Source organism: Acinonyx jubatus, chromosome A1, assembly GCF_027475565.1.
Source record: "Acinonyx jubatus isolate Ajub_Pintada_27869175 chromosome A1, VMU_Ajub_asm_v1.0, whole genome shotgun sequence".
Lineage (NCBI taxonomy): Eukaryota > Metazoa > Chordata > Mammalia > Carnivora > Felidae > Acinonyx > Acinonyx jubatus.
This window is the reverse complement of record NC_069380.1, coordinates 7,697,301-7,724,251: the sequence shown is the minus strand read 5'-3', so window position 1 is coordinate 7,724,251 and position 26,951 is coordinate 7,697,301. Positions and strand designations below refer to the sequence as shown.

General features: G+C 37.5%; 1 protein-coding gene and 1 long non-coding RNA gene across 6 annotated transcripts in view; both read right to left on the bottom strand.

The window, feature by feature from the left end:
* Positions 1-26,951, bottom strand: part of PAN3 (poly(A) specific ribonuclease subunit PAN3) — a 129,952-nt gene that overhangs the window by 41,263 nt on the left and 61,738 nt on the right. The window lies entirely within an intron of this gene.
* On the bottom strand, positions 16,316-25,404 carry LOC128313421 (uncharacterized). The gene is made up of 2 exons (XR_008294097.1): positions 21,221-25,404; positions 16,316-20,986 (listed from the first exon to the last, which is right to left on the bottom strand). It is a non-coding gene; the product is annotated as an uncharacterized LOC128313421 (long non-coding RNA).

Below are 26,951 nucleotides of genomic sequence, written 5' to 3'. Positions count from 1 at the left end.
TCATTTTTGTATTTATGTTTTGTGTTACTTTTTATAATTTATTCTTAGAATGACAATTTGGTGACATCATATACAATACCTATGCACTATAATTCATTAGGTTAAATGCAAACTGTGATACTTGAGTCGGACCTGTTAAATTAATTGCTTCAGAACATTTAAAAACATCTTTTCTTAAATGTATCCCAATTCAAATAAAAGTGAGGAAACCATACGGAAATGCTCACCAGAGGAGTTAACCAGAGCAATTAACAAAATAGAAGAACTAATATAAAAAACTTCAAGGCTACTTTATGGAGTCAAACTATCAGTGTTTTTGGATGACATGATTCTATACTTGGAAAAAACACAAGAAAACCAACAAAAAGACTCTTGTAAATAATGAGAGAATTCATTACAGTAAATGTAATTACAATATTAACGTATACTAAATGAACAGCATTCCTAAATACAAACAACCAGTTAGGGCAATATCGTTTCTGGGAAATCAGATTCCACTAACATGATACTGTCCCTTCAACCCCTACCGAAACTGTGAATACACAGAACTACAAGATAAAATACAACCCAAATTTAAAATATACCTAAGGTCAAAAGAACAACAACAAAGAACTCCAAGAACAAGAAATGAAAGAAAAATCTGGAATTAAGAGGTTATACTGCGAAAAGTCTGAGGAAAAAACCCTGGGCCAGATATAGTCTCTAACTGAGGCTTTAATGCCCACAGGAGAATATGAAATATGGCCTTCAGCCCATAAAACATGGGGAACGGAACCCAAATCCCAGTGTGAAGCCAAGGAGTCTAGAAAAGCTGCAACACCAGTGAATGTAGGAGGAGAAAACTTTCTACCTACCGGCCAACAGAGGCCAAAAAAAAAAAAAAAAAAAAAAAAAAAGTAAGCTTGCTTGTGGAAGAGAGAGATGAAGGAAAGGAGCAGACCGGGGTGGTATCCAGAGAAAAGAACCCAATGCCTGTATCATGCACAGGTGTAAGAGGGAAAATTTCCAGCAGACTTCATGTGATAGGAATCCCAGTGAGAAATTCACATGAAACTTGCACCGGCACTGGACGTCTGCATGAAGCAAACACCAACTGTTTTTGATGAGTGCTTCTACAACCCAGAATACACAAGATCTGCCCCCCCAGAAAAACAATCCCACTTAGAAGAACTCTCAAAGAGCTGGAATGCACAATATACTTGAGAATTAATTCCCTGAGAAAAAAGGAAAAGGAATCTCAGAAAACAGAACCCTGTAAAAGAAATAAAACAACTAAAATGATTAAGGACATGAAAGAAATGACAAACATGAAAAACAGGACATTTGTTCTTAAATAGAACTAGACTCTTGAAGAGTAAAAAATATAATCACTGAAATTAAAGGGGGGAAAAACTCAACAAATGAGTTAAATGGCAAAGTAGACACAATCAAAGAGAGAAAAGATAAACCAGAGAAGGAACTGAGGAAATTACCTAAAAATAAAACTTGGAAAATATGAAAAAGTAGTTAGGAGACACAAAAGGTAGAATGAGAAAGCAAATTTCCTGGAGAAAAAAAAGAAAGAATATTGGGGAGACAAAGCAATATTCAAAGACAGGATTTGTGATTTTCAAGAATTAATTTACCATATAAATCCTAATTGAAGAAATCCTGAGCAAGAGATCTACACAGAGTAAGTAAAAACAAATCTGTCAGTCAACTGAAATTGTAGAGTGACAAAGATAAAGAGACAAATCTAAAAAGCTACCAGAAAAAAGACAAACTATCTAAAAACAAAACGAAAAACTCCCCAAAAAACAATGACATCAGCAACATTAAACCTGCATCAGCAACAGCAACATTAAACAATGAAATAATATAATCAAAGGAAGGAAAATGAATGGTCATATATTTTAATTTATTTTTGAAAGGGGGGGGGCGGGGTGGGGCAGAGAGAGAGAGAGAGGGAGGGAGACACAGAATCCCAAGCAGGCTCCAGGCTCCAAGCTGTCAGCACAGAGCCCGATGCGGGACTCAAACTCACGAACGGCAAGATCATGACTTGAGCCAAAGTCAGACGCCCAACCGACTGAGCCACCCAAGCACCCCAAATGAATGGTCATATTAAAGTTTATACACAGTTTGCAAATGAGGGGGACAATGAAGACATTTTTATCTCTCACATCTCCTTGGTGAAAGAACAATTAAATGATTAACTCAGTATAGAGGTAACTCCTTCTCCCTAAAACAATAGAATATCAAATTATATGGGTAAATCTGAATAAGCAGACAGCGAAAGAAGAACAATTAATCTGAGATAGACTAAAGTCAAAGTATAATTAAGATTCTAGGAATTATAACATTAAAAAAGGGCAGAAAGAAGCAAAGTCATTAAAAATCCTCATAATAATATCTTTACCTCCTTCCTCTTCCACAATTTCATACTTAGTAAAAGCAAGCATGGTAAAATTCTAGGGGTGACAACTACACAAAACAGAAACATAATATAAAACATCCAACCTCTACCTCACACCATATATAAAAATTACCTCAAAATGGACCAATAACCTAAACACAGGAGCTAAACTATGAAACTCTAAGAAAACAAGCATAAACCTTCAGGATCTTCAGCTAAGCAATGGTTTCTTAAAACAGGACACCTAAAGCACACATAACCAAAAGAATCAAAAGTAAACTGGATTTCATCAAAATTGAAAATTTTTTGCACTCCGCAGTAAACTATCAATTAAAATATTTACAACTCATATTCAACAATGGGCTCATATGCACAATATATAAGGAACTCTCATGACTCAACAATAAAAACAAATAACTACACTTAAAAATGAGCAAAGGATCTGAATAGACATTTTTCCAAAGAAGACACACAAATGGCAGATAAGGGGGTGCCTAGACGGCTCAGTCGGTTAAATGTCCAACTCTTGATTCCAGCTCAGGTCACGATCTCACGGTTGGTGAGTCTGAACCCTGCATTGGGCTCTGCACTCAGGGTGTGGAGCCTGCTTGGGATTCTCTCTCTCGCTCTCTCTGCCCGCCTCCCCCACGCACAAGCGCTCGCACTCTCTCTTAAAATAAGTGAACTTTAAAAAACGGCAAAGAAGCACATAAAAAGAAGCTCAACATCATTAGTCATTAGAGACATACAAATCACAACCACAAAACCACTCATACCACTAGGATGATTATAATAAAAACAAGACAGTAGCAAGTATTAGCAAGCAAATGGAAAAACTGAAATCCTCAAACACTGCTGGTGGGAAGGCATTGTCATGTAGTCACTTTGGGCAACAGTCTGGTAGCGCTTCAAATGGTTAAGCATAGTTATAATATGACCCAGCAACTCCACTCCTAAGTATGCTACCAAAAAGAATTTACAACATATGTTCCTGCAAACAGTGGTACATGCATGTTCATAGCAGCATTATGTGTAACAGTCAAAAAAGAGATAAAACCCAAATGTCTATCAACTGATAAATGTGTAAATAAAATCAGACCCATCCATACCATGGGATATTATTCACCCATAAAAAGGGGAAAAATCTGATACGTGCTATAACATGGATGAACCCTGAAAACATCGGTAAGTGAAAGAAGCCAGATGCAAAAGGCCACTTATTTAATGATTCTATTTCTATGAAATGCCCAGAACAGCAAATCCATAAAGACCTAAAGTAGATCAGTGCTTTCCAAGGGCTAGGGATGGGGAAAATGGGGAGTAACTACTACAGGTATGAAGTTTCCTTTGAGGTAAAGTGAGGAATTGTGGAACTAGATAGTGATAATGGCTACACAATTGTGGATACGCTAAAAACCACTGAACTGTATGTACATCCTGAAAGGGTGAATTTCATGATACGTGGTTTATACCTCAACACGCAACAAAACACAAAAATCCAGGTCTACACGAACTAGAAATGTACAGGGCTTATATAAAGAAGAGATTAAAACTCTACTAACAGAAACAAAAGGTAAACTGAACAAAAGGAAATAAATACCTGTACCTATTTGTTATAGAGACTTCAATACTACCCTTAACTGATCTAAAAACATAATGCTAGCTCAATATAAATAATTTTTTAATTAGCCAAACCAATTATATCTATGTGGAAAAATAAACACTGAGAATAGCCAGGAAAATTATTAAAGAATATTCAGTACAGAGGAAGAATTAAGAAAAAGTAGAAAGAATAAAGTGTGATATAAGAGCACAAGATAGTAAAAAGTGATAAAAGCTACAGTAATGAAAATGTTTGCTAAAGGTTCATATCAATAGTGGGTCAATACAATAGAACAGGCACAAAACTGGACCTCAAATACATATGAAGAAGTAAGATAAAGCTGGCATTTCAAACTTCAGGGGAGGTGAGGACAGCAGTCAGATAAGACAACTTACTAGCTGTCACAAAATGACAGAATGAATCCAGATATAAGCAAAGATGGCTATTTAGATAAAACAGATAAAAGCAAGTGGTCTTTTCGTTTTTCAGGCAAATACTCTGACTGAATATTTAAAGAGTTTAAAAAGAAGAGTACCTCAAAGAATATTTTTTAAAATATTATGAAAACACAAAATGCAAAAGTCAAAAGAGAATTTTAATCAATTTGACTTCCTCAAAAATAAATTTCCTACACAACAGCAAAAAAAGATATTTCCAACATTTAAAAAAGGGCTAATTTGCTTAATATAGTTCTTAAAATTAAGAAAATAGAAAGCAACCAAAAGAAAAAAGAAAAATGACACTACTAGCCAGTTTGTAGACAAGAAATTTAAATGCCTCAAATATTTAAAAAGATGCTCATATTCACTGACAATTAAAGAGAGGCAAACTAAAACCAGACTCTTTACTGGCCTCTTCTCAGATTGGCAAAGATTAAAAAGTTTATTAAGACAATTAGTAAAAAGATGGGTGGCATATAAATACTGTTACACTTTAATATCAGTTGTTAAAATCTCTTTTGGAAAACAATTTGGCAATATCTGTCAACTGAAACTTTTTAATCGACATGATAACGGTAAATACTTCAAACAAAGTCATAAAATGAAAAATAAAAAGCTGTGAACTCAATAAAAGTGGCTATATTTGTCTTGCTCAGCTTTTTGGCCCACAGGAGTCACTGAATAAATGCCTCATGAGTAAATGTTAAGGAAGGTTACTTTTAAACCCTTTCCAGGAAAAAACAAAAGTTAATTCTTTTTTTCTTTCAGAGAAGTTTCAGGAAAAAAAAAAAAAAAAAGATATCCTTTCAGATACAAATGCATCTGAGGTGCCAGGAATGAACTCTCCCTAAATATGAAAACATTAGAAACATTCCTTTTAAATATAGAATATGACAAAAATGTCAATTATGACAACTCCTATATAATATCATATTAAAAGCCTTAGCCAATGCAACAAAACACAAAAAAGACTGCAAAGGATGACACAAAAACAAGACACTCAGATCAACTGAACAGTACAGAGAACCCAGAAATGGACCCACAATCGTATGGCCAAGTAATCTTTGAGAAAGCAGCAAAGAATATCCAATGGAATCAAGACAGTCTCTTCAGCAAGTGGTGCTGGGGAAACTGGACAGCGACGGGCAGAAGAATGAACCTGGACCACTTTCTTACACCATACACAAAAATAGACTCAAAATGGATGAAAGACCTAAATGTAAGACAAGAAGCCATCAAAATCCTCAAGGAAAAAGCAGGCAAAAAACCTCTTTGATCTTGGCCGCAGCAATTTCTTACTCAACACGTCTACAGAGGTAAGGGAAACAAAAGCAAAAATGAACTGCTGAGACCTCATCAGAATAAAAAGCTTCTGCACAGCGAAGGAACACTCGACAAAACTAAAAGGCAACCGATAGAATGGGAGAAGATGTTTGCAAACAACATATCAGATAAAGGGTTAGTCTCCAAAATCTATAAAGAACTTATCAAACTCAACACCCAAAAAACAAATAATCCAGTGAAGAAAAGGGCAAAAGACATGAATAGACACTTCTCCAAGGAAGACATCCAGATGGCCAAACGACACACGAAAAAATGCTCAACATCACTCATCATCAGGGAAATACAAATCAAAACCACAATGAGACACCACCTCCCACCTGTCAGAATGGCTCACATTAACTCAGGCAACAACAGATGTTGGCGAGGATGCGGAGAAAGAGGCTCTCTCTTGCACTGCTGGTGGGAATGCAAACTGGTGCAGCCACTCTGGAAAACAGTATGGAGGCGCCTCAAAAAATTAAAAATAGAACTACCCTATGACCCAGCAATTGCACTACTAGGTATTTTTCCAAGGGATATAGGTGTGCTGTTTCCAAGGGACACATGCACCCCAATGTTTATAGCAGCACTATCGGCAATAGCCAAAGTATGGAAAGCCCAAGTGTCCACCGATGGATGAATGGATAAAGAAGATGTGGTATATATATATACAGTGGAGTATTACTCGGCAATCAAAAAGAATGAAATCTTGCCATTTGCAACTATGTGGATGGAACTAGAGAGTATTATGCTAAGCGAAAGTAGTCAGTCAGAGAAAGGCAAATATCATATGACTTCACTCATATGAGGACTTTAAGACACAGAACAGATGAACACAAAGGAAGGGAAGCAAAAATGATATAGAAACAGGAAGGGGAACAAAACATAAAGAGACTCTTAAATATGGAGAATTAACAGAGGTTTACTGGAGGGGTTGTGGGGTGGGAGGGGAGGCTAGGGGCATTAAGGAATCTACTCCTGAAATCATTGTTGCACTATATGCTAACTTGAATGTAAATAAAAAAAATTTTTTTTTAATTTTAAAAAAAGACTGCAAAGGAAGAGCTAAAACTATCATTATTTGCAAGTAATTGTCCACATAAGAATCTATAAAATATTAGAAATACCAAACCAACATACAAACATGCATTATCTACACACTAAAAATGATCAATTAGAAAAACTGTATTTTTTAAAGACACCAATCATAATACTACAAAGTGTCTCAGAATACCCAACAAAATATATGTTAAGACCTAAACGCAGAAAATAGTAAAACTTTGTGGAAAGATGTTAAAGGAGACCTGGAGAAAGGAAAGAAATGGAGAGATAGTCCATGTTCATAGATAGGGAGACATAATGATGATGATTCTCCTCATCTATTTTTTTTTTAACATTTATTTATTTTTGAGAGACAGAGCGTGAATAAGAGAGGGGCAGAGAGAGAAGGGGACACAGAATCTTAAGCAGGCTCCAGGCTCTGAACTGTCAGCACAGAGTCCGACGCGGGGCTCAAACTCACAAACCATGAGATCATGACCTGAGCCAAAGTCGGACCCTTAACCGACTGAGCCACCCAGGAGCCCCTCTCTTCAATTCACCTAAAGATTCAACTCCATGTTGCTTCATGTATCCCCAAGTCTCCAAAGCTGCCTCCTCCTCTGGGACATTAATCAACAATCTTCCTTGCCAACACCAAATTCTCTAACCCCCATCCTCATACTAAATTACAATTTGGCCTTATGAAAAATCTTCTTATCCTATAAAAAAATTTTCTTGATACCCATATTTTATAATTATTCCCATCATTTTGTACTTTATATTTTGTTCCAAGTACTACACAATTTAAACTGTGTCTTTGTAGGGAAGAACTGTGCCTTAATCCTCTCTTCTCTATATTGCTAACTACACTCTGTAATGGCACCGTTCTTAGAACACAAGAAATTCGTTGAAAATAAATAGAGAGGTTAAAGTCTCCTCTTTTTGGTACCAACAACCAAGATGCTAAATAGAGCAACAGCCACAATCAGAAAATGGAGAATGCCATCACCAAAATTACCTGCATAATACAAGAAGCTGGGAGGAGAAAAATAAATGTTTATGCTATCGAGTGGCATAGATGTTGACCATCACTATTTGAAAGCAAATGCAAACCAAGGCACAAACCGTTATGAAAGAAAGGAATTTGAAAGAATTTGGGGTGAAGGACACTCTTCTCACAGAACAGTCTGATTATTCTAGCGTTAGTCTTTCCAGGTCAATGTAGGGAAACTAATCAGTAGAATCTACTAATTCAGTAGATTCCTACTGAATAGGGAACTGGGTAAACCTAGCTTACTAATAATTTTAACAAAGTTCCAATAACCAAACTAAATCCCCAGTAATAAATTACCCTGTATGACTACACTGTAGAGAATGGTTTAGATTAGAAATTATCAAAATATATCTCATATTGAACAGATGAACTTGAAGGCAAATAGAAGAAGCATTATCTTCTTAACAACAGACTCATTATTTGGGGCCTCATCCAAAAGAAAATCATACTAAGGAATTCATTTAATAATATCCAGTAATAGAAAATACAAAGTCACTATTAAAAATACATTCCTTAATTTATTCATTTCTTAACCAAATTCCCCTATCACACCCCCCCCCCAAAATAAAATGATGCAGATATAGCCCAAAACACAGACACTAAGTTTTTACTCCTAAACTCTTAACAGAGTCTTAAACACACTAACAATACATTCTTTTTCTTTGACTTTGTTGACGATTTAAAGGATGGGTATAAAAGGTCAACTTCAAAATAAGTTCAGAACACTTCTCCCCTCTTGCTCTTCCAGTGTTTCACACACAAACTTTATTTCTTAGTTCATTTCTATCACTAGCTGTTCTTAGCAGAAAAAGAAAGTGAGTTTAAGTATTTAATTGTAATCATTTAACAATTAAAGTTTGGAGATCATGGAGTTTTTTTTTGCAATTTGATGATCTGCAATTTGCAACCTGTCAAACAAATTATTTGCAATTGCAACTTGTCAAACAAATCCCCAATATACTCTAAGTAACTATACAAGACAGATTCCTACTGAATAGAACTTTCTGAAATAAAATGCTAATAGTTACAGAATACCATAAGAAATGCACTCAACACTCCATAAGGGAATAATTCCTATATAAATAAAACTGCTTTAAAATAGAGTTTCTCCATAAATTTAGAAACAAAGATCCTTGACTGGGGGTCCCCAGGACCACCCCCCATGTTCAGAAAGTCACTGGAACTCAATCAAAAGGATTCAGCATATAGTTGCACTCAGGGTGAAGATTTATCACAGCAATGTAAGAAGCATGCACATCCAGAGCTCAAGGAGACACACAGGTGGAGTCTAGAGGAATTCATGTGTAGGTTTCCTTAGGCTCTCTTACTCTCACAGGAGGGTTCACACAGCTCACTACTCCTCCAGTAACACATGTACAATCTATGTGTTCAGAGAAGTCCATCAGAGACTCCGTGCCCGTGGTTTTTATAGGGAACTGATGAGAGGCAGCCTCTGCCTAACACATACTAGAATTCCAAACTCCCAGAAGGAAAGCAAGTGTGCAGCATAAACCGAACTGTTCACACAAAGAGTCTAGGCACACTAAACCAGTCACACCCCAATCAGTTGGGGAACAATGGGAATACTCCTCAACCGCCAAGTTCCCAGACATCAGCCAAGTGCCAATCATGCAAGCAGACTTTTTTAAAGATAGCAGTCTTTAGCCTGCTATGGTAACTCACTTCTGCACAGACACCTTGAACTGCCTCCAGCATAGTCACCACTTTTTCATAATTCTGCTCTATAGTGGAGTGGTAGTATCCACTAGTTTGTATGTACTAGTACGTACAGAAAAATACAAGAGCAAATATTTTCTTATCTAAACCTCTGCCGCAGGGAAGGAACAGGAGAAAAAAAGGTAAACCCTAGGACAAGGGCAGTGAATTTCACTACATTTTATCCATACATGTTTAGAAAAGATGACATATTAGTGATGCACACTCCATGGCTAGGAAATGCAGCAAAAAAAAAAAAAAATTAAACGCAGCTCAAGGGGCTAAACCTATATGCTTCCCCAGTTCCTATCTCCAAGTATTTGAACTATCTAAATATATACACTAAATGTTACGGCTTAATATAAGATTAAGCTACTAACATTAAATAAAAAAGACTTTGTAAGATCATTAGTGAAGCCATATTTTAGCTTCTAATACGCTAAAATTATAGAAACCATTCAAAACGTTTACTTATTTAAACATTAGAAGAATATGAAACAACACTTTATTCTTAGTAAATAACTAACAAAAAGAGTTGGACTCAGTAATCCTACAGAGGAGCATCTAGGCTATGATTTGGTGTATGCATCCTAAAAACAGCTGCTTTCAATTTCAATAGCTTAAAAACGATTCACACATCCACAGACTTTATCCTAAAAACTCTAGTTCTACAAAGTATCCTAAGAAATCATCCTAAATCCTGAAAGGTATTTATAGTTAAGATACATGTATACATATAACAGAGTGCATATATGCTGCTTTTTAAAAGATAACATTATGATTCAACTCTTTAGTAGAGGAAATAACTTTTTAAAAACTGAAAGGCAATTTTAAGACTAGAGAAAATACTATCAACCAACTGAAGTCTATTGAGGTGTTAGGAATGGTTTTAGGGGAAAACAGCTCACTGTAAGTGATGCTTTGTAATATGAACTAAAATTTTTCTCATGACATAGTTTTTGATCCAGTTAGGAAACAGAAAAGCTATCCGAATAATTAGTAACTTTACCTAAAATAAATCAATTTCTTTTAAGTTTAAACTTTGAATGACCTTGAGCATAAGCTTGTTTGCACAAATATCAAAGTCATCATCCATCATCTGTTTTGCCTTATAGTAAAAATATATACATTTAAAAATCCTAAATTTAGAAAAATCCCTGGTCGATTTCTGCTTCGTGATAATCACCCCACTGAGTCACCCTTAAACTCATAAATATCTTTTTAAGATAATTAAGAATCTACTTAATTTTAAAGATAAATAAGAATCTACTTCATGAACGCAGCAATAGTTTGAAGAGAATGTTTTATCACTTCCAATTTTTAAGCCAGAAGTAGACTGAGCTTTCAGCCTCTTTTTACAAATCAGAAGACTAAGGCCCAGAGTAGCTCGGTGACCTGTTTAGTCATAGAAATTCAGTATTCCTAGAAATGGAACTAGAATACAGGCCCCTCACATGCTAACAGAGCTCAGTGTAGCACTCAAGCTGTTGAATTTCACCTAAATTTAAATCCCTAATGACTATATAAAAGTAATAAACCTAGGAGGAAAAATTATAGCATAAAAAAAAATGTGATTAAAGGCAGAATTGTCAATTTTCCACTCTGTCAAATATAAAATCCTAAAGGATGGGATCAGAGTACAACCAATTAAAAACATTTATCTGTTAAAGTTTCTGGAATTCTAGAATAGGCCTCAGTTAATACCATCAGTCCTAAAGCTTTAGGCACTGTGAAAAGAAACAAGTGACCATGAAGCCATGTATAACTGCTACAGACAAGAGTGACTCAGAAGATCCTTGAATTTAAAGACGAAATTAGAATTCAGGGTTTCTGAAGAATCCTAGTAATGTGGATGTATGGGCTCTTTTATTCAAGATGTTTTAAAATTTATGTATCTAGTGACATTAATTTTGCTCCCCCCAAAACCTATTATTAACCTGACAGGATACATTTTATAATAGACGGCATCTTAGAATCCAGGGAAATATGGTAAATCCAGATTACAGTTTTGGTCACTTTTCTGCCAAACAAGGGGACTAACAGCAACTATACTTCAAGATCTTGCCATCAAGTAAAGAAAATAGTCAGTATTTTGCCAAGTTTTAATTTGGGAACATTTTACCATCACCGTTAAGCCACAAACTCAGGTGAGAAAACTTTCAAATCAAGATATAACTGAGACAACCATCATACAAGCATGCGTATATTTAAAATGTGGATCTAATCTTCAAATAGACTGTACAAAATAAAACAAACCAGCATCCAAAAAGCAACAGAATTAAGAAGTAACAGCTAAGATAATAGACTTTACTTTTTTCCCTGGAATCATTTCATCATTCAATCAAACCAAGCTTTGCAAATAGTTATCAAAACTGGCTACAAATGTTCTTAATTAAAAGTACCATGCGTTAAGGTCAAAACAATCCTGCAACTAATGAACCTGACATTGAACTGTTTAAAAGCTCACCATCAATAGCCCAATTTTCCAAACTCTGACATGATAGATGTTCAGTTGCACTTCTAGCCTAAATAATAAAAGATATTTAGTAGTCAACTTAAATACTGGCTAGTTGAAATTCCCACTCTTCTACAGATTTTAAATCACACTAACTTTCCAATGGCTAAAATAAAATGAATGTATTTGCAATCCTAAACCATAACATTGTATGTGTTCCCACACAGATGTACCTTTGGCCAAAATATTCTCTATGACATGTCACATCCTGTTTTTAAAAGCCTCCAAAAAGATAATCCACAGTATTCCTGCTTAATTTATTTGCCTAGAATATCAGGATAAACAAAAATTTTCTTTCTGTAGCTTAAGTCTCTCAGTGTTTCAGATTCAAAAATCCATTTAATCAAACATTCCCATTTCCTCAGATTGATACCAAAAAACATTGTTAACTTTTTAAGGTAAAAATTGGTAATTATCAAAGCATATCACAATATTAACCATAAACCAAAATAGTAATTATTCACAGATCTAGTAAAATATACACTAATCAAATTAAGTTCAATTTAGTCCTATTAGTTTCACGCCACAAATGCAAACTACCTTTGCAAAAATGAAACAGCCCAAATGCCAAAAGGTTTACTTGAAAGAAATGTTTATAACCCCATGTGAAAAAAGGGTACTTGGATTCATACTCAGCAAAATCCTATGCTGACCTCGCAGGGTGTTCTAATTCGTGCTGGAAACAAATAGCAGTAAAATTTCTATACTTTAAAAAATTGTTCCATGAAGTGTGGTGACAAATAAAAACGGAATCAATAAGGATATTGATGTTAATTGCCAGAACTGATTCCTTCACAAACCCTGTTTTCACAACAGCAACCCCTTGTAATTAGGGGAATTAAAAGTTGCTGAACTCAACAATCCCTTCAGTTAAACCAACAGACCCCTCATAGAGCTGTCCAACGCTGCCCAAACTATCCATCCTTTAGTCGAATCAGTCAGTTTCATGAATTGTAGGATTTATCTTCAAGTCCAGTGCTGACTCAGAGGGTAGCTTGTTCCCTAGAGAAAACAACCAACAAAAATCAGAACAGCTACTGCTCATATGCTCTTTCAACACCCAAGTGGAAAGGACAACTTATTGGGTCCAAAAAATAGTTCAACTTCCTTTCAACTACAGGAGTAGCCAATAAACTGAAGGCAGCTATGTGCCATAGGCAGGTCTCAGTTAAAGCTTTCACTCAGTTACAGCAAAGGAATGTTAAACAGATTAAAAAGCTTACATTTTCTCAGCTATCACACAAACCATAGGGTTTCTCACTCAAGAAGAAATTTACAGGGTATATAAATGAAAAGTATTCCAAGGGCCAAAGCTGTTGTTTTGTTCTAATCTTTGAAGGGCTGCTTTCCGTGTGTGTGTGTGTGTGTGTGTGTGTGTGTGTGTGTGTGTAAGAGAGAGTGTGTGAGACAGAGACAGAGAGACAGAGAGAGACACAGAGACAGAGAGAGAGAAGTGGGGAGAAATTAAATGTCTCCACCCAGAAGTAGTCTACATGTCTTAGGGCAGCTTTGCTTAATGACATACATAAAAAACTAGTGAAGTGTTACAAAATTCCTTAAATGCAAGATCCTCAGTCACTAGTTAGAGAAAATATTCTGAATCAAAAGATAAAAAGAGTAACATGTTCTGTCTCAAGACTTGTAATAATAGTGGGTTGCCCTATTATTTCTAAAACCAAAAAATCAACACGCACAGCTTTTGCGCTTCAAGATATACCACAACAAACCCAGGGGGCCTTTCCACTTCAGGAGTCAGGGGTTTTGTCTACAAATAGTATGCTATTATGGAAGTGGGAGGGAAAATACTCAGTTTAGAAAGGCAGCCAGAGAGCTCAAGCTAATTTCAGAACACAGAAATGTCATTTTGTCCTTTCACATGAATTAGATTAAAAGATTCTCGTAAAACAAATGTTAGTCAAGACTGTCTCCAGAAAGAATCATGAACGTGACAGATAAAACTTTTCATTTTTTAAAATGTATTAATTCCGTTATTTATTCAAGTATGGGAAAAAAATTCAAATAAAAAAATTTCCCTGGTCATTTCCAAGTTGTAGTGTGAAAATTCTTGATTCTCAACCAAGAATCTCAGTACCTGAGAACTCAGATGTATGGAGGACAAAACTGGTAGTTAACTACACAGTGCCTCAAAATGGTGCTCATTCACATACAAGCATCTGACACTTTGGTAATTTGTGGAGGTTTTTTTGCTTTGGTTTGGCATGAACGTCTTACTGATTCCTCCCTTTCCCAGCCTTTCTCAGAGAAGAGTTAAGCCCCCTAACGAGCTAAAACACTCATTGCACATCATGAAGAGTACCTGTTGTATACTGTCCTTGGGAGAATGCACAAAACAGTTACTCAAATCATTTTCTGTATTCTGTGGTTCAGATGAGGAATCTCAGCCGAGTAAAGTTCCAACCCTCCCACCTTCCTTAAGTATGTACGTGTTAAGTTTTCGCCTATTGAGAAATCAGGCCTTCTGGGCCGGTGGTTTTCAAACCACCTTCATCAAGTAAAACCCTAGGCTTCCAGAAAAGCTCCAGGGTTGTGCAAATTTTGATTTGAAATTCTTTCATCTATTTTTTTCAGTATTTATTAAATCGATAATAAAATCACAAATGCAGGTCCAAATAGTGTGCATTCATTTTTTAACATACTAGAGATTATCACCAACATACTTAATTTGTGTTGGGTTACAACATTTTCATGGAGACTCCAGAATAAAGCCTCTCCTGTCACCTTTCTCTCTCTCCACACACACACACACACACACACACACACACACACACACACACAGAGAGACGGATTTTTTTATTAGGAAGGTGGTGACTCTGCAGTAATCTTTATTAAAATTAAAATATAGAATAAATTAAATATAGAATAAAATATATAAATATATTAAAATATATATAATTAAAATATATAATAAAGTATATAAAATAAATAAAATATAATAAAATTAAAATATAGAATTAAAAAACATAGAAAAGGAAATTAAGGTAAGAGTAATTATTCCTTCACTCACCAATTTCAAGCTATTGTGTTCAACCAAGTACCACACAGACTTGTTATTCTCACCGAAGAACTTCAGGAATACATTTTAAAACCCAGACCCTGGAGGAGCGCCTGGGTGGCTCAGTCAGTTAAGCGTCCGATTTCAGCTCAGGTCAAGATCTCACGGTTTGTGAGATCCAGCCCCACGTGGGGCTCTGTGCTGACAGCTCAGGGCCTGGATGGAGCCTGCCTCTGATTATGTATCTCCCTCTCTCTCTGCCCTTCCCCCACTCATGGTCTCTTTCTCTCTCTCTCTCAAAAATAAATAAAACATTAAAAAAAAAAAACTTAAAAAAAAAAAAACAAAAAACAAAAAACACCAGACTCTGGAAAGCCAGTGTTATCACTTTAATAATTTTTGGTTTGGAGATGGTATATAGACTTCCCAAGCGTTCTGCTGCTTTAAAACAAGGTTTGAAAACCACTGTTCTAAGTTCTAATTAAGGTTTGGTATTCTAGATTCACAGGCGCCCTGGGGGCAGAAATGGTAATTAAGACTTAAGTTTTTGATGCCTGCTGAGTCGCTAGTTCCTGCTGTCTGTACTCCAAACCACCTTCCCAGTCTTACCTCCTACTGGGCTCCTCTCCCCACACTCCGACAACCCTCAAAAAACAATGTGTCAAAGTTGGGAGTGCTAATGGCAAACAAAATTGGTAAAGATTTTAAGAGAGTGTTACCAGGTATTTTAAATATATGGAAAACTGATCTACCTCAGTGCCATTTTTCATTAATTTTTCTAAATTCCTGCCCAATCTGACCTTTTCCACTTGCCTAGTAATTTTATATTTTTAAAGATTTTCAGTAATCTCTATACCCAACGTGGGGCTCGAACTCATGACCTTGAAATCAAGAGCCACATGCTCAACTGAGACAGCCAGGCACCCCTTGCCTAGCAATTTTAATCTTCAAATGAAATCCTACTCTTCTGATATTTCAAGATGAAATCTCACATCACAGGCACTACACAAATGGCAGACTCCAAAGATACTTCCTTGGAAAGATAAGTGAAAGAGAAACTCTGCATAACAAAAGCAGTGACTAAGAGCCTAAGGTGGAGACCAAGAATTATCCACAACATCTAATGATAGTAGTTTAAAGGGTCCTGTGGAATCACTGCACACCAGCACCAACAGGTACCAACACACTGCTTGGACGCACAGCTTGTTTTAAGAAAACAAAACAAAGTGCCAACTATTTAAAAACAAAAACACCCTGGCCTAGAGACCCTAACTTAGCCTCTCCAAGGAAACTCCATGGACTTCCTCACAATCAGAATTTCAGGGTGATGCCTTAATGCCAACAGAAGCCTGCTCCAAGGCTATGCTCCAACATCACACCTGAGATTTTCTTCACATCTATTCAGTCTTTACCTATCAGACTGAAATACTTTTTGAAAGTTCACTAACGTCAGAGCATTTCTAGATTATGCTACTCAACTGGTTGAAACAAACAGGGAAAAACAAACAAAAAAACTTCACAGATTCTCAGCTGTGTTTAAAATGTTTACAGCAATCATATCCATCTTTTAAAACCTATCTCTGGGGCGCCTAGGGGTCTCAGTCGGTTGAGCGCCCGACTTCAGCTCAGGTAGTGGTGTTGCAGTTCGCAAGTTCGAGCCCCGCGTCGGGCTCTGTGCTGATAGCTCAGAGCCTGGAGCCTGCTTCAGAGCCCTCTCTCTCTGCCCCTTCCCTCCTCATGCGCCGTCTCTGTCTCAAAAATAAACAAACATTAAAAAAAAAATTTTAAACCCATCTCAAATATTTCCTATTCCATGAACCTTTCTTTTCTGAACACTTTCATTCAAACCAGATAGAATCTCACCTTTCTTCAAATTTCTGGCATTTTGAGCTTTTTTTTCTTTAGGAGTAAAAAGGTAGATGTCAGAATCTCCTGTGACATCTCTAAAAACTCCAGATGTGGAGTTTCTGATTCAGTAGGTCGCAGATGGGGACAGGGAAGGCTGTACTTTGAAAGCACCACAGATTCATCTGTAACTGCATATGAAACACTTACTGGAAACACTGCATGAGACTGAGCAATGAGCAAGGTTTCAGAAACTCAAGAAATAAGACCCAGTCTCGATCTCAAGAAGCTCACACACACTGTCATAAGCCCATTAACGTGCTCAAAATTTTCCAATTTTCAAATTTACTCCAGGTCTCCATGTGTGATCACAATAATGGATAAAATGTTAAAAAGGCCTCCAGAAGCATTCAACTTTAGTGGAGAAAACATATATAAAACATAGACAAAATTTTTTAAGTATATTATGAGATACTCAAACACTCGAGAAGCACAGGGATGGTATATTTTCGTAATGACCAGAGAAGTAGAAATGGCTTTGGGGAAAAAAGAGGCATTTGACCTGATCAGTTAAAAATAGGCAAGACCTCAAGAAACTGAAAAGCATTCCCAGCAGAGTAAGGCCAACGCAAGGGCACAGAGATGGGGCGAAAAAAGCTGAACACATTCAAATACATATTCAAATACAGATTCTCAAACATATTCTCTCTTTATAACAGAGACCCTCCCTCCATGAGGTAGAGTTAAAAGGATGAGGCTTATTCAATCAGAAAAGAAAGCCGTAGTCTTTAAATAGTAATCTTCCATTGTTTTAATTTTTAAAATATTCACTTAGCATCTAAACATTGTTCCTGCCACAAGGGAGTTTATGTTCCAATGGCCATCAAAGAGGACCACTCATCCTAATTCAAACAAAAGCAAAACTTCAAATTGTAATGAGTCCTGACAAGCAAGGAAATAGGACAAGATGGAAAATAATAGTGGGAAACTTTGTTTACATTAGTCAAAGGCCTTTCTTTGTGCCATTTTAGCCGACACCTAAGAGAAGAAAAGAACCAGCCCCAGAAAAAACAGGTGGAGGAAGCAACATATGCAAAGAGTCTGAGCCAAAAAGAGCCTGAGGTACGTGACGACCAGCAAGGCTGGAACGGGTTACACACTGGGGAGGAGAAAGGGGGACACTTAGAGAAGCACACGACATGCAAATTATGTAAGCCATAGCAAGGAGCTGGGATTTTATTCTACTGACAATGAGACGTGACCTCATTTATATTTAAGATTACTTTTACTTTTAAATGAGAAATGAACTGCAGGGACAGACCAATTAGGCTGTTTAACTCAAACACCAAAGAGGCGGTGATGGCCTGGTCCAAGGATGGAGGCAGTATACACTAGAGATAGCATATGCGAGTTGAACTGACTGGATTACTAATCAACTGGCCGTGGAGAGTGAAAGGAAGAGAGCACAGATGCATGCTAAGCTTCGTACTCAAGCATCTTTCAGAACATGATGATAGATTTACCCAACTTCCTGTAAGCCTGAACCCAGCAAACAGAATGCAGGATAATCAGAAGAATCAATAAATTCTGAAATGAACTGAAGTTCAAGAGAAGTAAGCAGGTATTCTTCTAAAGTAATTAAGAGATTCTGAAATGGCTTAGCTAGCTTAAGAGGAAAATGAAGCTGGAGAAATGAATTAAGCAGTTTAGGATCCTGGCTACCTATAACGTTTTACAACATTATAAAAAGTATAAATTCACATGCACACAGATAATACCTCCATAACAGTCACACCCAAATTCCAAAAACAGAAAATTTTAAGACAATGTTATTTTAATTATAAATGTTATGTGACTCAAAGTATCTGAAGGAGGAAAAAGTCCTCCTGCTCTACCTCCTGGTAAAAAGACTAGCATTTCTCCACTGTCCCTAACCCCCTAAAGCACTGGTTCCTAACCAGGAAGAGACATGAGAATTGCCAGACAAGCTGTCTAAAAACAGACATGTGCAAAACGAGAAGGGAGAGGGAGGGAGGATCTGAGTGAGAAACCAGAATGGCAGGTTTAGGGTGAGTCTCGGTCACATATTTTTTAAAAACGCCCTGGAAAGTGTCCATACACATCCTCAGTTCATCTTTAAAAGACTAACACTGACTCAAGCTAATTTTCACACAATTTTAATTAGTAGCTTTTTTTAGTATTAATGGCTCAAGTCAAAACTCCCAAGTGTCAATTTCTCAAAACTTAAAAAACTGGTAAAATGTGTTATTTATTTTACCAAGTTTTAATGCCACAAAATTAGAAGTAAATTACTTTTCATGGGATAAAAGTTTTAAATTACAAATTTATTCTTTTTATACAAATACAGACAGAACACTTGAGAGCGCTCTCATCAGGGAGATTAGGTAGACAAAAAAAGACTGTAAATCTGATTTTTGTTAGTGAAATGATGAGAACCCACTACACCTCTAACCTGATTTCACAACATCCTGAGATAGCCCTCAGTCTTCCTGCAGGAACAGATAAAATGTCCAATCCACAAATTTGCAACATACAAAATGCACACAAGCCACACAATATACCTCTCCTCCAAAAGAAGTCACAACTCCAAGAATAAGACAGTCATAATTTCCAAAAATTAGGAAAGCATGCAATTGAGCAAACCTCAAACTCCCTCCTTCTCTATAGAAGAGATTAAAATGTATAACCAACTTTTAAATAATACTATGTGAGGTAACATGAATAAAATGGAATATAAGCATTTCACTCACACACACACACACACAAACACACACTGTAGAACTATAAATCAGGCAAGGAAAGAAAACTCCACCCTGTATGGTGTCCTTTATTCAAATTGTCTACGTATGTAAGTTATTAACAGAATTTCTCCCACTGTTTTCACTTCACAATTACTAAAAGCAACCATCCAAAGTTACTATCTATGATTCTTCCAATTACACCAATATATCTGCCTTTATTTACAATTACTGGTTTTAAATTCTCATTTTCTAGTTTAACAATAAACATTCTGAATATCTGTTAACTTACTCAAAACGGGTAAAAAAAAAAAAGAGAGAGAGAGAAAACAGTATTTTAACCTGTAAATTCAGGTAGAAGTTTTGGACTGGGACTAACCTAAAAACTCATTCTATAAAAGATAGGAAATATGTACACTCACAGACCTACATATTATTACTCAATAATAGGGGCATGATTTCACCTTACATCTTACAGATATATTATTTTCCTAACAGATTACACCTTTCACCCAAGATAATAAAAGCAAGTATTTTGAACAATTTTGTGGATAAAGGTTATACGTGCCAGAACTCAAATTAATAAAAGTGAGTATCTTACCTAAAAACTTACTGATTCTTTTTTTTTTTTTTTAACTTTTTAAGATTTATTTTTGAGAGAAAGAGAGAGAGTAAGTGAGCATGAGCAGGGGAGGGGCAGAGAGACAGGGAAACCCAGAATCCAAAGCAGGCTCCAGGCCCTGAGCTGTCCACACTGAACCCGACGCAGGGTTGGAACTCACAAACCATGAGGGATTGTGACTTGAGCTGAAGTCAGAAGCTTAATGAACTGAGCCACCCAGGCGCCCCTTACTCTGATTCTTAAGACATATAAGATCTAAATTTGTAGATATTATGTTTTTATGCCTAGGGAAATTAAATTCCCAGTGAAGTCTGTATTTCATAGATTTTTTAATGTTTACTTATTTACTTTGAGAGAGGGAGAGAGAGCAAGAGAGCACGCGCACCCGAGCAAGGCAAGGGCAGGGGCAGGGGCAGGGAGGAGAGAGAATCCCAGGCAGGCTCCACTCTGTCAGCGCACAGCCCAATTGCAGGATTTGCTCCCTGGAGTCATGAGATCAATGCCCTCAGCTGAAACCAAGAGTCACAGGCTCAAAGGACTGAGCCATCAGGCAGCCTCGTAGATTTCTTTTTGAATTGAAGGTAGCAGAGCTTCACATCCTACATGCAAATACATCACACATAGAGTGGACCAGAATCAAATCATCGGCTACCAATGAAACTCTTTTTAAATTTTTTTTTTTCAACGTTTTTTATTTATTTTTGGGACAGAGAGAGACAGAGCATGAACGGGGTAGGGGCAGAGAGAGAGGGAGACACAGAATCGGAAACAGGCTCCAGGCACCGAGCCATCAGCCCAGAGCCCGACGCGGGGCTCGAACTCACGGACCGCGGGATGGTGACCCGGGCTGAAGTCGGACGCTTAACAGACTGCGCCACCCAGGCGCCCCGAAACTATTTTTTAAAAAGTATGACGAAACAATTTTCTTCTCTTTAAGTCCAAAATCTAGACTCATGGTAAACTGTACTTGGATTCAAAGAACCTCTAGTACTTGGGGTATACCTGATTCTACTCTTATTTTGCCATCCTTCGGTACCTACCTTAAGCCTTCTAATATACTAACAGTAGAAGAAACCTGAATCTTGTTTTTAAAGACTCCATCAAAAAAAATTTTTTTTTCATTTAAAAATTATTTGAGTAAGACCATGAAGACAGCACATGTATTCTTTTTCATTCTTTTAAGAAGTATATAAAGAAACAGCAGTATTTTTACTTGTAAGAAAATATAAAGAAAAAGCACAAAATGTTTCTCTAACTACTGAATTACACTTCAGTTATAAAAATTATATTTGATTAAAAGTACAAATATTTTCTCTTCATTACATTACACAATAAAAAAGTTTCAACACACTCCAAAAAGCTTTCCTTATTATGTTTTTTTTTCTTTTTTTATCGTTTATTTATTTTTGAGAGACAGCATGAGCGGGGAAGGGGTAGAGAGAGACACAGAATCCGAAGCAGGCTCCAGGCTCTGAGCTGTCAGCACAGAGCCCGATGCAGGGCTCGAACTCACAAACCGTGAGATCATGACCTGAGGGGAAGTCAAAAGTTTAACTGACTGAGCCACCCAGGGGCCCCCTTTATTATTTTTTTTAATGTAAGTAACCTTTAATAGAAGCCATACGGATCAAGCCAAAATAAATATAACTCAGTTTCCATCTCTGGTTTTCTTCTAACATCTAGAAAATTTTGGCAAGTGATTTATATAATCGTACTTCATTTTGACTGATTATATATATACCTGTAATAAAAAGTACCTGGACTACCTGGCTATTAGAAACACTAAAAGCAGTGAAAAATCTGTTAAGTACCCTACAGCTGCCTCACAAAATTTATTTAATCTCATTTGCCAAAGTTAGGAAAACACAGTTGAGTTCCAATGATGAATTCAACCCGAGTGCCATCAGCTACATACTCTTACAAATCTGATGGAGACCACAGCCTGCACACCTGTTTGGTTTCCCATGTCTACACACTGTGTTCATCCGTTTGGCCTACCTTCAGCCTTACCTCTACCAACAGCCTTATTTCCATGAGTTTTCATTGATTAATTTGACAAATATCATTACAATATAGACTACGTGTAAACTAAAGTATCTAAACCTCTAAAAATGTGAATACCTTATCCACGTTTTCCAAAACCACTCTTAGGGTATGAATTGTAATTTTAAGAGCTATATACTATACTAGATAGCCTGTATAGTAACTCACTTTGGTATAGGTTAACTTAATTTGATCGCTATACTATCTGAAGAAACAGAACGGTGACCTGCCTGTTCCTAAACCTGGCCAAATGATCTGAAACAGTGGGATCTTCCCTAGCCTCTACAATGGTGGCAATCTTTTAAATCATAACACTTAGATTATTTAAACAAAGGGTTAAAACAATATGGGGAGAGGGCAAATATTTCATAACAAACCTAACTTTTCTGGATCAAAAGAACCATTTTTTTCTTCCCGAGTGATAGCGAATGTCTTTGAATAAATGGTGTTTTTCATCCATAGTGACAAATTATGTTTGCACTGTTTACAAACAAGAATCTTACTCCAAGACAAGTGTGTCTGCTTCTAAAAAATTATAGATAGTCACAAAAATAATAAGATTAATACCAGTTACTAGAATTTTAGCTCTGGGTTTCTTTCCAATGAATAAAAACTAATGCCAAATTTAAAACAAAAATTGAAATTTGACTTCAAGAAAATGTTGTGATTGAATCAATAAACATCTCTCTTATTTCTCTAGCATAAATAACAATTTAGTTGGTCTCTACATAAAAACTTTAAAGCATACATACTAAAATGCAATGTGTAAACAAAAGATATCTGATTACTGATTCAAGATCCATGAGGTTTAAAATTTTAAAGAGCCATGGTACTTATGCTTTTCATTTTTCGGGCACTCTGAAAAATTAGATGTATTACAATAATTAACTTACAATATTTTTGCCCCATTACCAATACTAAAGTGGAAGAAATCCCCATTGCCCACTTTGTTTGTTTTTTTATTGTGTTTATGATCTTGATGAGCTTCAGAACCCCTGTAACAATTAATTCAATGGATACTTATCACTTCAGTCATCCAGAACATAGTCGTGAGCTAGAAAAGCAAAACTAGCCTCAAAGGATAATTTAAAGCCCATATACCTTATTCACAGGCAACAATTCAAGTCCCTAAGTCCGTGCGTTTCTTTTTAAGTTTATCTGAGAGACAGAGCGTGCACATGTACATGCATGGGAGCTGCAGACACATGGGGGGGGGGGGGGGCAGAGGGAGAGAGAGAATCCTAAGCAGGCTCCCCGATGACAGTGCAGAGCTCAACGCGGGGCTCGATCTCACCAACTGTGAGATCGACCTGAGCTGAAGTCAAGAGTCCTATGCTTAACCCACTGAGCCACCCAGGCACCCCTCAAAGTCTTTTTCTTTGAAAAAAAAAGTAGTAGCATCAAAAAATGTATGTGTGCTCTAAGCCTTCGGCCCTTTCCTTCCTCCTAAGGAAAACAAAGGGGTTATAAGAAAAAAAGGAGAGGGGCGCCTGGGTGGCTCAGTCAACTGAACGTCCAACTCTTGATTTTGGCTCGGGTCATGCATGATCCCAGGGTCATGGGATGGAGCCCAGGGGCTCACTGAGTGTGGAGGCTGCTTGGGATTCTCTCTCTCTCTCTCTCTCTCTCTCTCTCTCTCTCTCTCTGTCTCCACCTCCCCCCACCCCACCCCTCTCCCACTTGTGTGCACTAAGGGGAATGAAGACGGCATAGAGCACTAAGAGCAGTGGTTCTCAAAATGGCTTCCCAGGAAAAGCAATCTTATCAGCATCGCGTGGAAACAAATCAGAAAAGTCAATCGTCCAGCTCCCCCAGACCTATGAAGTCAGAAACTCTGAGGATGGGACTCGGCAAAGGTAGGTTTTAACAGGCACTCCGGGGGATCGTGATGGGCTCTCAAATTTGAGAACCACTACCCTCATGGTAGAGATACTGAGAGCACCACACCGTCACCAATAAAAAGCCAGTAAGAACTCACTAAGTGGTTCAAATAAACTTGCCTGAGTTGTCCATTCAGGGCACTGAACTCAGGCACTTTAACAGACTCAGTGAGCAAGAAAAAGGCCTTACCTTCAAGGAGTTATGGGGGTGAGAGGACAACGGAAAGGGCAAAGAATGTGAGTCATTGCGTAACTTGAAACAAACTCTGATACCTGAAAGGGTATCAATTGTATTCTGGTTCAGTGCCTTCACCGAGGCACACGGAGCTGACCAAGAGTCACCAAAAAAAGGTAATAGTTGATCTGAAGCAACAAAGGACTACAAGTTTTAGAAGTCTTTCCGTGAAAAACTGCTGAAGATCTCAAGTTCTGACAATTAAAGCTTCTGATGGGAAAAAAATCAAGTATGCCAGAAAGCTTCATTGCTGTCATGCTAGATAAATCACTTATTGTAGCTTCTTTGCCAGTTTCCTTAAAATAGATCTCAGAGATGCAAATAAGATAATGCCCCCAAATGTATACGCAGGAGACAACCAGGATCAACAGTTAAAATTTTACATCCAAAGGCTGGCGAACGTAACCGCACTGCTTAGAAACACAGAAGCTCCTGTTTGGGTGGACAGTCGTCACAGGACACGAGACAGTTTCCAGGCTTGTCCCTGCAACTTCCCACTGATGCTCCTCCTCTCCCAGCTGACTACAGTGATGCCTAGAAACCACTTGATCTGGGTCCCTGACTGACTACGTGGAAAAGAGCATCTCGGATGACCTGAATATCTGGCCTAGACTATCACAAAAGCAAGAAATAAATATTGGTCATATAAAGCCCTTACGGTTCGGATGTTTGTTTCAGCAATTAGCCTGCCACCACCCACAAACAGTGGGCAATAAGATTACAATCCATAGTAACTACAGCCTAGAGGGCAGTTTGGGGGACAATGATTGTATTAGCATCCTACTCATCTGTACTGTTTTCTTTAAGGTCAAAAACCCCTCAAAGGGAGCGTTAACGACTAGTTACTACTTATAGGAATACTAATCTAAAATCTGGGAACCGCATCTAAAATACAGGAAGATATTTATGAACTCATGAGGACATATCAATGTGTAAGAGATTCGTGACTAAAAAAATCCGGAACTAATAAACATCATCACCATAAACATGCAGTCCACATCTGAGTGTTTGCTAGTATTTATGTTGAGGCTTTACAAGCCTATGTGCACTGGGGTTTTAAAACAGATACATCTCTTAATTCCTCTCTTTTCTAGGCCCCTTCCCACAGGCTCTACTCAGACTGTACATCTGAATGGCAGAGAAGAGTAAGAAAACAGATAGATGACTTTCATATACGAATTTGACTAGTCAAGCAGAGAAGGATCAGGGAAAATTCAAGATACAGAAGAGGCTGCGGCCATTCAAGTCGTTCCTGTAGAATTAGGGGATTACTCCTAACTAGACATATAACACACGGCACGGTAATTTTATTCACACACACACACTCTCCCTCGCTGAGTACCTACCAGCACCACTGAACCAAAAGGTTAAAGAAGAAATGATCCTGAGCTCTCGACCTATTTGAATTAAAGGGACAAGGTTGGGAGGTGAGAGGCCGACTTGTAGCTTTCTACATTCAGCTGGGAATCAGGAGTGTTCTTGGGCATTCAACTAATCTATGTTCTCTCTGCCTCAGTTCATCCAGAACCATTACAAAACCCTGATTCACCAGATGCTAATCTTACACTACTGAAACAAAACTCTCCTCATCTCCCCCTACGATACAAACGCAGCCTTGGTGGGATTTTCATGTACACAGACCAGGTCAAGGAAGTCCGATGCCTTTTAAAGTCCCTGTTAGGTATAGTACAGAAATCAAACTCTTCTCTCCTTTTGCTACCTCTGCCCCATCACTGTGTTCATTTTTGACTCCTTTTAGTGTACCTATCTCCTATAGATCCACGTGTCACAAAACAATACAATTTTCCGCTAGAAAGACTTTTAAAATCATCGAAAGTTACCTTCTCATAGAAATGAAGGTGCTAAAACACTGGGATCAAAGGGTGTGTGCCAAACGCCACACAGCTACTTTACTGTAACTAGCGCCATGTTCTAAGGGCAATCAAGTCATGATCCAAAGAAAGCGGCCAAAGAGCAGCAGGGACGTCGCTGCAGTTGTAGATTACTGAACTTACAATGGAAGGGAACCCCGGCCCACTCCCATCCAGCCCCTACCCCACAGGTAAGGGACAAGTCAGCCAATACATGAGATTTAAACAGGAAGTCCGCAACAGGAACTCTCAAACCTAACAGGAGGTATTAAGCAGGGATTCCCCAACCAGTAGAACATCTACTGGTAGCTATTAAACCTTACCTGACAGGTCTCCAAGCCAGCTGCAGCAGCCACATCCCCCTCTGCGCCATTAACGTCTCGCCTCAGTTTCCTGAAATTCCCAACTGGGAAGGGAATATAGGCCCGCAGGCACTCCCAACCCAGTTATGGCTCTACGGTTCTACTGTTAGTAATCTTCCCTGGGACATCACCATCTGTAGCATTATACATGCATACAAAGAGCAGTTTCCATCTAGGACGAGCTCAACATTACAGGCCAATGAAACGGTCCTCTTCACAAAAACCTCAGAGAGC